The sequence below is a fragment of the Rhagoletis pomonella genome, unplaced genomic scaffold (assembly GCF_013731165.1).
Source record: "Rhagoletis pomonella isolate Grant_MI unplaced genomic scaffold, Rhpom_1.0 Rhpom_scaffold_00005, whole genome shotgun sequence".
NCBI lineage: Eukaryota > Metazoa > Arthropoda > Insecta > Diptera > Tephritidae > Rhagoletis > Rhagoletis pomonella.
In genome coordinates, this window is record NW_023458559.1 from 72,194,311 (window position 1) to 72,208,272 (window position 13,962).

At 34.1% G+C, this 13,962-nt stretch overlaps 1 long non-coding RNA gene across 1 annotated transcript in view; it reads right to left on the reverse strand.

The window, feature by feature from the left end:
- Positions 1–438: 438 nt before the first annotated feature.
- The window catches only part of LOC118739477, a 50,425-nt gene continuing 36,901 nt past the window's right edge, over positions 439–13,962 (reverse strand). The window contains exon 3 of the long non-coding RNA XR_004993023.1: positions 439–802. This is a non-coding gene — a long non-coding RNA (uncharacterized LOC118739477). The remainder of the gene's footprint in view (positions 803–13,962) is intronic.

Below are 13,962 nucleotides of genomic sequence, written 5' to 3' on the forward strand. Positions count from 1 at the left end.
CATTTATAGAATTGCATGCGCCTACATTTGTATGTGTGTACGAATATTTGTAAAAACTTAGAAAATCAAATAAATAAAGAATTGTAAAACAAATAGGTGAACAGCAAACTGTCATATATGTATGTATGTAGATGGGTAGACATGCGAACAGATACGGAGCGAGGTGGGATGGTAGAGCTGCGCACATGGCCGTTTGTTTAGTCAACAGTTGACATTTATGACATTTTTCTGCTGCTGCTGCTGCTGTTGTTGTTGCGACGGCTGCTGTGCTCGTTGTTTTTGCTGTTGTTACTAAGCGATTGCTGGTTAGTCTGCACTGATATGTCGGTATATAAAATAAATTGTACATTTATGAATTTTGCTTTGACAAGTGCATGTGCAACTTGGCTTTTTCTTGTACGTACATACATATACAGACATACATAAGTTTTATTTTTATTTTATTGAAAATTTTAGTGTTACAACTTTGACTTGGCTACTAACAACAGTATTAGAAGTATGATTGTGTTGCAGCAAATTGCTGACAATTTTTTGTTAGCAATCTTTTTCATGTGGCTTTTGCTTGGTTGTGCGTTTGATGATTTTTCTTTTTTGTTTTTTTTTTTGAATTTTCCTTGTCTTATTAATATTGTATCATGTTTTGTGCGTTGTTCGTTGTTGACATTTGCGTTGTTTATTTGATGACTTTATTTGTGGCATATCGACATTATTGCGCAATAAAAAAAGTTGTTTGCTGTATAAGTTGAGATTGTACTTTTAAGGATGTAGTTTGTCACAGCTGTGTTGCTACCTGTAAGTAAAGCTAAGAACGGAAGTTTCCATGAATGAACAGTAAATCTTTAAATGATGATATATTTGTATGTATATGAAAATGTTCATATGTAAGATAATGACTGGGAAATGTAGTATAAGAATATTTAGAAGCAATCGACCTTAGCATGATTTGTGAAACTCAAACCCATACCCCAGAAAAGAAAATAAATTTTGAGACAATTCATATAGTTTTTTAATTTCTGAGAATAATTTTTGAATTAGAGAGTTAAGTTAAATTATAGATGACCAGTTCTATGGTTTTTAAAAACTAGATTATTTTTTAGAACTAGCAAGGTTTTTAACCTTCCTGGCTATTTTCGTTGTCTTTCAGACCAAGGCATCACTTTTACGTTGATAACTTAAAAAACAAAACTGGAAACTCTCTCGTTCTCTAACAAGGCAATTCTGGCGAAGATAGTAGAAAGTAGAAGAAAAAAAGACAATTGAAAGACAGTAGGCAAGATAGTTCTGGCGCGAAAGTCTTACAAAAAAAGCTTCTTTGCCAAATTTCATGGTGAAAGCTCCTTTGACAGAAAGCACTTGTATATAATTTTTCTCGCGCTACTCCAACAGTCGCAATGGCCTAGTGGGTGGTTTTTTAAATTTAATTTTATTTTAATTTTTATATTTTATTTTCTTTTTTTTAATAGAACATTTTTTTTTAATTTCATTTAATTTTTAACAGCCGGTTTGACCAGCAATTTAAATGGAAAATGTTTTTTTTTATTTTCTGTCAATTTCCATATAAAATTCAAAAAATTAAAATCATTTTTCACTTAAATTGCTTTCGAGAAATTGGCTTATTTTTTATTCTTTTTAATATATTTTTTCCTTTTTATTTTAATTTTTAGATTTTATAGTTTTAAAAAGAAACATATTTTTTTAAATCCTTTCATTTTTAGAAACTTATTATTTCCTTATTTTTTTTATTTAATTATTACATTTTATTGCTTTAAAAGGAGAAATACTTTTTTGAATTTCATTTTATTTTTAACAGCCGGTTTCACCAGCAAAAATGAGTTTTTATTTTCTGTCAACTTCGATATAAAATTCAAAAAATTAAAATAATTTTTCACTTAAATTGATTTTGTGAAATTGGCTGTAAGAGCTTATTTTTTATTCTTCTTAATTAATTTTTTACTTTTTATTTCAATTTTTAGATTCTATAGTTTTAAAAAGATACATATTTTTTTATTTCTTTTAATTTTTAGAGGCTTACTTTATTTCCTTGTTTTGTTTTATTTAATTAGTACATTTTATTGATTTAAAATTAAAAATACTTTTTTGAATTACATTTTATTTTTAACAGCCGGTTTCACCAGCAATTTAAATGGAAAATGATTTTTATTTTCTGTCAACTTCGATATGAAATTCAAAAAATTAAAATAATTTTTCACTTAAATTGCTTTCATGAAATTAGCTGTAGGAGCTTATTTTTTATTATTTTTAATTAATTTTTTCCTTTTTATTTCAATTTTTAGATTTTATAGTTTTAAAAAGAAACATATTTTTTTATTTCTTTTAATTTTTAGAAACTTACTTTATTTCCTTGTTTTGTTTTATTTAATTAGTACATTTTATTGATTTAAAATTAAAAATACTTGTTTTAATTTCATTTAAATTTTAGAAACTTATATTTTTTCCTCATTTTCAATTAATTTTTTTCGGTTTTCATTTCATTTTTAGATTTTATTGTTTTAAAAATAAACATATTTAATTAACTTCATTTAATTTTCAGGAACTTATTTTATGCATTTTTTTCTGTTCTTAGTTATAATTTTTTAAATTTAATTTTCTTTTAATTTTTTGTTTTTATTGTTTTAAACGAAACATATTTTTTAATTCAATTAAACTTTTAGACAACTTATTGCAAAATAAGCAAACAGAAAGAGGCTTGCCTTAGGTCTTAGCTAAGACCTCATCGATAGCAGATCTTTCCATTGGCCTTTCGAAAGAGAGAAAATAGCTTTCTAGATAGTAACCACAATTGACAAATGTCTTACGAATCGCTTTTGTCTTTCGAAAGACTGAGGTGAGTTGAAAGACGGTTGCCAGAATTGCCCTGTATGTAAGTAGTTTCAAAATTACTCACTATGCACCGTTTGGAGTAACTACTATGTTTAAGCTCAATGGACTTATCAGGGCTAGGTGATCGATTTGTCTGTGAAACCGACTTATGGTTATGCTTGGAGAGCTGTCTTTACAAAACACTGATCCGGTGATATGCATGCGGAAGGATGGACACATCTATCAGCAAGTTCAGCCGCAGCTGCAAGGACCTGCTCACATTAATCTCTACCAGGAACATCACCAAAAATTAGGTTTATCACTTGAACAAGCAAAGAGGCTTTAAAACAAGCAAAGGTTAGGATTGAGCCCAACTGGAAAGGAATTAAAAAATCCGTTGGAGCCATGAAATCTTAAGGTTTTTCCAGATAAATCTCACTATTTATATGGTGCAGTTTAGCAAATCAGTTTCGGCCGGGAGGGACATGTTTGGCATTCCTATTGAATATCGGGCTTTGAGCCAATAAAAAGCCGTCATAAAATTCCATATAGACAAAAAAGGAATTGTATCTTTCAATCCACCTAGTGGCACATATTTTTGGTCATTCAAAGTAATACAGAACTATTTATTTATACATATGTATACCCTCTTCCGCCTTAGGTACGTCAATTCGTACACTCATCATTGCTTTAAAATATGCCCTGAAATTGAAGCTTTTGCGATACATTGGCAGTTACATGCCGAAAGTGAGTGAACTTTTCACTGTGATGTGAAATGGACCGTAGTGTGTAATGGGCGCAAATGAGGTTCGCTACTTAAGTCTTTTGTTCTTATGAGACTGATTGGTTTGTGCAGTGAACTGGGATACTCATTTTCTAACTAATTTATGACAATCAATTAAATTATAATAAATTTAAAGGAGAGTAAAACGATACCTCGATACATAAATAACTCAAATGCTAGCGGAAAATCGGCAGGCAAATCTCTCATAATTATTTGCTTTACAATAATTTACATTGGCAGCCACAAATTACTCATAACGCCAACAAATTCATCAGCTATGCATAACATGTTGCTCTAATTTGCTGTTGAAATTAAATCAATTGCAAAACAAATAAGAAATATATGTACATACATAAATGCAACATAAACAAAGACGGCAATGAATAAATAAATAAATGTGCAATGAATTAGTGAAATGAAAAAAATTCAATGAATCAGCAGTCAAGTGAACAATGAATTATTGCTGCCAATTAACTGCGGCTCAGCGAACAAACACAAAGAGCAAATTGCAATTGTATATGTATGTACATACATGTGCTACATTCGTATTTATCTGTGTGTATGCAAGTATGTGGCAGTGCAAACTGCTATGAGAGATGAATGCAAGGCGCCACTTGATTTGAAATTCAATTGGCAAAGTGACAGCTGTTGTCCAGCAAGCGAGCAATAAGCAGCAGCAGCACCACTAGCAACAATAGTAGATAACAAATAAGTGTACTCCGAAGCAATTGTAGTAATAAAAATACAATAACAAAATTAAATATTAGAAAAACAAGACAACAACAGGAATGATGTTGCTATTTGCGGCAAAACCACACAGAAAACAGAAAATAGAAAATAGAAAAAGAAGCAGCGACACTAACGATGGCGCATTACAACAAATTCCAACAAATTACCAGATAAGTGTAACAAGAGCGGTAAGTGGCAATCGACTGCAACACTATGTAGCAGCAGCTGTAGCATCCACAATAAGAAATAAGATTGCTCCCGCAAGCCAAGCGCTTGAACTGTTTGTGCAGCTTTGTAAGCTTGTAAAAAGTTGTATAGAAAAATATGTGCCTTACTTTTGCTGCTAATTAAAGCGCGCGCGTAAAAGTGCTGGCCAGGAATTTTAATGAGGTGTGAGCGCCAACCAATGCCATAGCTGGCATAGCATTCTCTGTTGTTATGTGCTGCACATTTAATACGCGCAGTATTTTTCCGGTTAAGCGCGTCAGTCATCTAATAAATATCTAACAAAGCGTTGAATTAATAAATTGATAAATTACACATAAAAAATGCATAATTAATATGGAGCTAGTAATTGGATTGGAATATTTTCACAGCATTGTAAAAAAATAATAATAAATAACAACTACAATTAACAGTGACAATATCAACAGCAGCAACAATAAAAATATTAATTTTCCTTTGCATGAATCAACTGCCAACGTCGAAAGCAGCGAGTCACCACTTGCCAATGCTTTGTTTACTTCTTACCTTTGCCAGCATTTGCATCAACTAACCAACTTATAGTGCATACTTTCAGGCACCTGCGATGCTAAGGCGATAGACAAGTGGTGGATTTGATTACAGCGCGCATGCATGCACAGATAAATGCACGCATGCGCAGATAAAAGTGTAGATAAATGTGATTTGGTGATTATGATAATGTTATGACTGCAGGGAGTGCTAATAACAGAAATATTTTGTAGATAATGCCAAAAGTAATTATTACTTTTTTTATTATTTTAAGCAAATTAAATTTATAATTTTGTTAGTTAGAATTTTCCTTATAAATAAATAAAATTGGTGATACCTTTTTTGTCAGGCTCCATTTCATCAAAATTTTACGCCCCAACGAATGGTAATTCGTTTTTTACCAATATTTTTTTCCTAACAGAAATACATTTGGAAGCATCTGCCGAGGGGCAAAGGTGGTAAACGGGGCAGAAGTGGCAGTATCAGTGGCAGCGGCAGCATCGGTGACAGTGATCAGCAGTTGGTTGAATAATTACCGCTTAGCAGTGGGAGTGCAGGTGGAAATGTGTAAATTTAAATGAGCAAAAAGATTTCAAGCGAACTTCATTTGAAGTATATTCGACGACTTAACGTACAGAAATTTCTTTATAAAACTAGAAATAATCGGCATGTACAGTTAAGTGCTTCGGGAGCGGCAAAAAATTTAGAATTTGTGCTAAATGTGGCACTGCTGCCTACTGAAGTGATTACCACTCAAACATATTAGTGGTATTCACCAAAGTGAGCAAATGGCCTGATAGTCTGGCAAAAGAGCAGATTAGCTGAAACAAAGATAGTTGTCAGCAGTCGTTGCTTGAGCTCATCTGCTCTTTTGCCAGAGTGCCGGACCACTTGCTCAATTTGGTGAGTGCCACTATTGTTTTAAAATAACAACTGATTATTTTCACTGTCACTGGTGCTGCCGCTGCTACATTTTAATTCCACTATTACCTTTCCGCGCTTAAAGTTTTATCTGATAATTCTTCCTTTGAAGATAACATCCTATTGTTGATATAAAAAGAATCTCTGAAGAGTCCATATGTGCTATCAGCGATTCCGGAGCCGCAGTTGGACCTAGTGAGCAAAGTTTAAATTTCGTCAAAGAGTAAATAGTAGGTAGTGACGACCATGTAGAAAAACTAATCTATTCCTTTTATGCCAGTGTCAAAGTACGATCAAAAGCCCTACTAGCGCTTGGGTGGGTTTTTTAAGAGGTTTATTTAGATTCGAATTTTAACTTTAGATCAATTCACAGGTAAATGTATGACCATGCCGGATCGATCTTAGCCTCAGTGCTTTTGAATGGTAAAAACGATTTTTTGTTAGCTTTCATTGGTTCAATTCCAAGTTGTCCTGAACCTACACTGTAAGGATATGTTATTTGTTATTTGAGCCGAGACTAGATAATTTTACCAATTCACTATCTCTTTTGCAAAGTTCCGCCAGACATATGAAAACGTGTCCTTTTACAATATATGATTCCATTATGCTCGTGGGCGTCCTTGCTTTCATAGTCACTCACGGGTGGCGCGTTGAAGAATCCTTCCAGCGAGTCATCATAATGCCTTAACTATATTTATGTCAATGTAAAGCTAGGACAGTTCCTAATTTTACATTATTAGGTCCACCTCGCCCACGCGAACAAAGCCATAGATCTTGCATTGAGTAAATCTATGATTTTTGTTTGTTTGTAAATAAGAGGACTGGCATGCTGACAGATTTTTAGGGCGAGATCTTTGTACGCCATGAGAAGTCTATGCTTTTCAATTACCCACTGGGCACAATGTAGGTACATACAGCACCTGTTAGTAAGAGTTGTCCTTCGCTTGATCTCTAGGTGGACGTTTTTCATAAACAAAGCGCTTCATTGCCTCCAAATTATAACTGCCAAGTATTATGTGTATGTCTTAGTTGATTTTAAGCTATATTATTTTTGTTCTCACATCATTTTGGTCGTGTAATCAAAAACGCCTCCTATCTCGCTATTCAGGTTTTGAGTAATTGACTTACTTTTCAATTTACTGATAGAATTCTTGGCGAAAATTACTACCTTCCAGCATCTCAGATAATTTGCGCTTATCTCTTTCTGCCTATCATGTCTTCCTTTTGAAAATATTTTAAAAAGTGTTGTTGTGCAAACTACATACTTGTATCAAACTCATCAAGCCAAACTTTTTCGAAATCACAGAAATCTCACAAAGTATTGTGTCGAGATCGAAAGTAAAAGGCCGTCAGCATTCTCCAAAGTTTCAAACTTGTATTTATATGGTTTTTGATTATAACATGACCAATATTAAAAAACAAAAAATTATAAAAAATTTTGTGCATATTTATAAAAAAAATCAACATGTGAACGCTTGTTGGAGTCACTCTAGATACATATACAGTACAACAAATTGGTGAATAAGCTCAGTAGCGTTTAATGTACAAATGTATATTGGAATTTTCGCAAATTTATAAAATTTAAACTAACAAATATGTTTCTAAAAATTTACTCTTACAATTTACATGAGCCTTCAATCCAGCATCAGCCAGACTGTACGAATCAGAAAGCAAAACTCGTCGGCATACTTATGTATGTATATATTTTACCATATCCAACATTTTGTCGTTCATCTTTCACTTCAGTTGCTTATTCTAATCATTTCATCAGTTACTACATTGTCTTCTCATCGTAGCGATCTTTGATCGTCGATCGCCGTAATTTAGATCGATCGTGTTGGATCATTTTCGAGGGTGTAAATTGCATCAAAATTGTTTATGCTGGTTAACGCAGAGGTATGCAGCTCCCAATTGTCCCCTGCTCTGCTGCTCACATTTTTTGTCATTGATGTCTTCGTTGACTACATAAAAGAAAATATTGCAAACGCTCGAAGGCTACAAAGTGTTAACGCTGTTCGTGACAACAATCACTGGGGCAGCGGCTGCTTGAAATAAAGATTTCAAATGAGATTTTAAAGATGGTTTTGGTGGGCACGAAACCAATGCTGCAAGTGAGTTAATGATTTAGCTGACGGCGGTTAATTTAATGCTGATCTATCCATGGCACGAAAAAAGCGCAGTGTGAGTGAAGAGAAGACCACTTCAAATGTAGGTGGCATAATTCGAAGCTTACATAGAGTTTGGTTGAAAAACTTGTTGGGCAGTGCGGCACACATTCGCTACATTAGTAAGATGAGAATGAAAACGTGGCGTTAACGGAAGAATATTACGATGCAGGCAGCGAGATGTGGGTGGCGATAAAAGCAGCAGCGTTACATATTTGAGGCGTTCTATTGAAATTCAGTGACTTTTTGCGTTTACCGCTGTTCTTGTTAGGTATTTAGATTGCGGTAGCATGAACTGAGTTTTTATGTGCAGCGCTGTATTTTTTGCAAATTATTTGGCATGAGAAAATTTTTAAACTTGAAATTTACTTTACATTTGTAATGGAAAGCTGAAAGTGCTGGTGCAATTTGTTATTTCAGTATTCTGCATTTGATCGTTGAACAGCAACCGATATAAAATAAAAACCATTTTAAAAATACATAGTCCCAGATACCGTTGATTTTTGGAATTTTTTTTACGATGCCAGTCATTTTCTTCCATACGACGCACGAGTATGTCCGACGATTTGATTCCACAAAAAAAATGTAATTGCCGATTTCACGAAAGTAATTTAAGTGTCAGTAATCTGTCAGTTTCTAATGAAAAAATAATTGTTTACAAAAATTTCTTTCGTGAAACTGACTATAAGAAATCTGAATAAGACACTCTAAATTTTTACGAAATTTCGTTGATTTTTTTAACAATGCACGAAGATCTAAACTTGTATTTATACGGGCTTTGTTACGGAATTAAATATATTTTTATACAAAAGTAATTGAAATTAAGAAATTATAATATAAAACTTGTCAATATGTGGGGGTCATTGCGGTATACACTATACATCGCACCACATCACGTAATATCGTATCAAATCTCTTTACTTCGTAGTTAATCACATCATATAACACCGTTTTAAAGCATTATAAAACACATCTCATCACATCACAATACACCACGTCACATCACATCAAATCACACCACCTCACATGATGTCGCATCACATTTCATTAAATTGCCTCACATCACAACAAGTCGAACAACATCGCATTCAAACCCTGTACAACACATCAGATCGCATCACATCGCAACACATCACATCAAGTCATACTACACCAAATAGCATCACCTTGATATCAAACCAACGATTGACACCACCAAATCAAATACCCAGACATCTTCCGGTTATAAAACCTATCGATCTACTTGACATTTTACCAAATCGCATCATCGCATCACATCAACTGATAAGGCTTTACATAAAGTCATGCCAGCAACCGATATGATGTGACGTCATGTGAGAAAATATTACTTCGCATCATAAATTATTTTAACAAGCTTTCGTTACATCTCTCATGTACCCTGTAGTGTGAAGTACTGTATCCTCAATCGATTTAACTTTAACATCATATCGTATGAGGTGACCTCATTATATCAGCAATATGCCACTCTGAATCAATATTCCTTCATTAATTTTGTTATAAAAAATAACAATCATCATAACTTGCTGAATATTATGAAATAACAGTTACTTAAAGGCTTTACATACGCCAACACCATCTCATCGCTTTCAGCCAAACGCTCATTAGAGATTTTTGGGCAATTTAGGTAAGATTGCTCCAAAAAAATTTTAAAACTGGCTGAACGCGGTAAATAATGAATGGCAAGAAATAAAGCAAATCGCGAAACAAAGAAGCAATTGCAGAAGCAATAACATCAACCGCACAGACACAACAATCAAGCGAAATCGAATGAAAATGAAAAATGTTGGTGAAGGCATTCGAGTGGTAAATAGTTTTGGCACGATTTGTTCTAATTCCCACGTTTCAAGTGCATGAAAAACTAAAGTCGACAACCACAATCCATGGGGTGGAGAGAAGAGTGAGAGTAAGATAATGCGCGGCATGGCAGCCGAGCAGTCAGCTAAAAATATTGAAGTCGATCGTTTGATGCCACTGGTCGCTGGCTAGCCATCGATCGATCTTCGCATACCGACTACAGGCAAAGTCAAGAGACTTATGGCGCATCAAATGAGCTGCTGCTGATGGCTAGGTGTTGATAGCACCTAAGTCATCACTAACACCAACACCAACACCAACACCAACACCAGTACCAACAATATTTGAGCGGCACTCAAAGCTCGCGAAGAATAAGTACAGCAAAGAGAGGAGTTTTTTTTTTTTTGTTTTACATTAAAGTCAGTCAGTGCGCGCCACACTCTTAATGGTTCGTAATGACCATGGACGATGTGGTTAATGAGGTGATGGTGTTTATAAAATGATGCAGCTGTGGCTGATGGCTGTTGGCTTTGATGATGATGAAGATTTGCACGATTGGTTATGCGCGCTTTATTGATGAGTATGATAAGGCTTTAGGCGCATTTAGAAGGTGGTTAAGGTTGATAAAAAATTTAGTGTACGAAAGGCAGCGAGTGACTTAAAAAAAAACATTTTTTTTAATTGTATACGGTTGAGAGGTTAACGAATAATGAAATTTATTTGCTAGTATATGATAAATTGTTTGTTAATTTTTAGTTGTTGTTTGACAGGTAAACCTTTTTTCCAAACTTGTTTTAAGCCTAATGTTCTACACTCAGAAAAAAGCATTTCCTTAAATCAGAAAACAGTATCTTCATTTTAAGTTACTATTTTTTCCTTAATATTACTAAAAATTTACTCAATTTGAGAAGTTTTTCCTTAATTTAGGTTCATGCCAAAAATAAGGCGTCATTAATTTGAGGAAGTAAATTTACTCAATATAAGTAATAATTTCGTTAAATAATCTTGAAGTTTGTCGGTGCTATTAAGAGAAAGTTAATTGATTTCCTGGCAAATGTCGGCTGTGCCGTCGCGCGAAGACGACTGCTTCTGGTTCTGAGATCGCAGGGTCGACTACGGTTGGAGGTGGTTAAATATATGTATATATATTAAAATATAAATTACAAATTGTAAAATTAATTTCACATATGAAAAAACCTAAATACTCAAATACTATAAAAAATAAATTAGATAAAAAATACATGAGATACATTTTTTTAATACAATTTAAAAAATTACAATTAAAAAATAAATAATAAATTTCCTACTCTGAGACTCGAACCTTGCATCTCTCGATTGGCAGACGCTTAGACGGCAATTAATTATCACACACACTAAAGCCGCCCACTAGTCGTGGCACTTAATTAAATCAGAATGTATTAAATGACTTAGTACATTCATACATACATATATGTCTGTATATGTAGGTAGTACCAAATCTATGCTTCAAATAAATGAACTTCGTTCCACGTAGTGATCTCAATTGCAGACAATTTGTAGCAGTTACTGCTGCTCCTTTATAATTGCCTCATAAAGTGCTAATTGGTATGTTGTATTAGTAATCATAAGCGCAGCATGTGGCATGATGTTATTGGCGTAGGCACAAAAGTATGAATGCTTACTACTCGTCGGCAATACTGAAGTTGTTACAGCCATAAAAAAGTGATGTGCCTTAACTTGATGAGATATGATGTTAACTGATTCGATAATAAGGCTGCAAAAGTCGATTAACGTGATGGGAAAGAGTAGAGCATAAATTAGAAAAAATAAAAAATTTGGAGCGAAGTCAAGTTCTTGGTGGCAGATCGTTAGCCAGTCATATTCTTTACGATGATTTTACGCTTTTAATTACACAATCTTGAAGTAGAAATATTTTTCAACATATATCGTGAATAACATACTAAAATAGTATGTACTGAAGTACACAAAGCACAAAATAAATATTCAGAAAAGTGGACAATTTTTGGAATTTTTCAAAAAAATTTTTAATATATTTTAGAATTCTAAGAATTTTCTTGGTTTTATACACAAGTACCATAAACAATTTGTGATGTTTCACATCTTTACATTGTAGGATAGATTTCAGAATAAATAAAATTCTCAAAATTTTGGAAAATTTAAAATTTTCTATAATCTCAATAGTTTTGTACATTTCAAAATATCCTCATTTTATCAAAATTTCTAGAATCTCCCAAATTTCGATGAAACAGAATGAAGCAAGAAAACAAAACTATCAGTATTTTCTTTAAGTCCCCCAAGTTTCTCCAATTTCCCCAATTCCCCAAAAATCGACAATCTGCATTTTAAGCTAGCAAACAAAAGATGGCACTCAACGCATGCCAACACAGTAGCACAGCGGCTGCTTTGCCATAAGCAAAATATACCATTTGTATTTTCTGTTTTTAACGGTCATAATTTTTTTTTATGTGTCTGACCTAGTAAGGGTATTCACAAAAGTTCACCGCACCAATCACTATGCAATGTACTGCAGGTGCATGGCATGTATGTACAGCAAAAACAATAATTTTTTTAGCCAAAAAAACATAGCAACAATCGACAAGTTTTACCACAAATAGATTCGAATACATTTAGCATGCTTCAGCTGTTAGTTTGGCAAACACACCTATAAAATTCGGCAGCACACGCTGAAATTGTTAACCTCACAAAAATTAAAAATCCAAAAAGGAGTAGACGTTTTGCGTCTTAAAATATTACTAAGGTAAAACTAGTCATAGCAACCGATACTCAATTTTAAGATTTCCAATTGGAACAAAAAAGTCATATTTGCCAATTTTTATACCCGCGCGCACCTGTGCACAAGGGTATATTAATTTTTTTCACATAACGGTTGTTTGTAACAGCCAAAACGAATCGAGATAGATATAGACAAATGTATACATAAATGCTCAGAATGAATAAAGAAGTCGATTAAGCCATGTCTGTCTGTCCGTCCGTCTGTCCGTCTGCCCGTCCGTCCGTGTACACGATAACTCGAGCAAAAATTGAGATATCTCAACGAAAGGTTTCCATTTATCCAAGGTAGGTTGGTATTGAAAATGAGCGAAATCGGACTGTAACCACGCCCACTTCCCATATAACGGTAATTTCCAGAAATACGAAAACTGCGATATTTTAGAAACTACTGACGCTAATTCACTCAAAATGGATATTTACACTGATTTTTAGTCGAAAAATGAGAATATTATAAATTTTTAGAAAATGGGCGTAGCCACGCCCGACGGAAAATGGGCGTGGCACCGCCCACTTATGATCACATATATGTATCTCAATAACCGTTATACCAATTTGTACCAAACTCGGTATGGTTATTGTGCTTACCACATAAAAGCAAAATGTTGAAAATTATTGAAATCGGACTAAAATTACGGCAGCTTTTCATATAACGGTAAATTTCAGATATGCTTGAAACTTCAATATTTCGAAATTTAAGGTTCCTAATTTACTCAAAATTGACACACCCCGGCTTACCATGTAGCGGTAGCTTTCGGAAAGGTGAAACAACATATATTTAATAACGACACCACCTTATGGGACCCTCCGTTTCATTTTTCTTGGTTTTTTCTCTAAAAACTGCCGACGAATGTCGACCACTAAGATAATTCGCTGACCACCGTTTCAGTCTCTGTGGGAGAGAAAAAGCCTCAATGCCTTCTAATAGAGTAGAGTGGCTGATGGTGCAAGCGTCTTTGACAAATCAAACGCTACTAGCACTGTTCTCTTACAAAGGTGGACTCTCCTTTGTTGGCCGGTTTCCCCGGTTTGGCAGTGGAACCACTCTTTCCGTTTTTCAGATGTCCGGAACGCTGAAATTTGCCATGAACAGGTTCAGGACCTTGGTGAGGTAAAATATTTCCGCAGGCCCCAATTTTTTCATCATCGGCATCCATACACCGTCGGTCCAATGGGGTTGGGGGCTTTTGCCTTCCTTTTTGCATC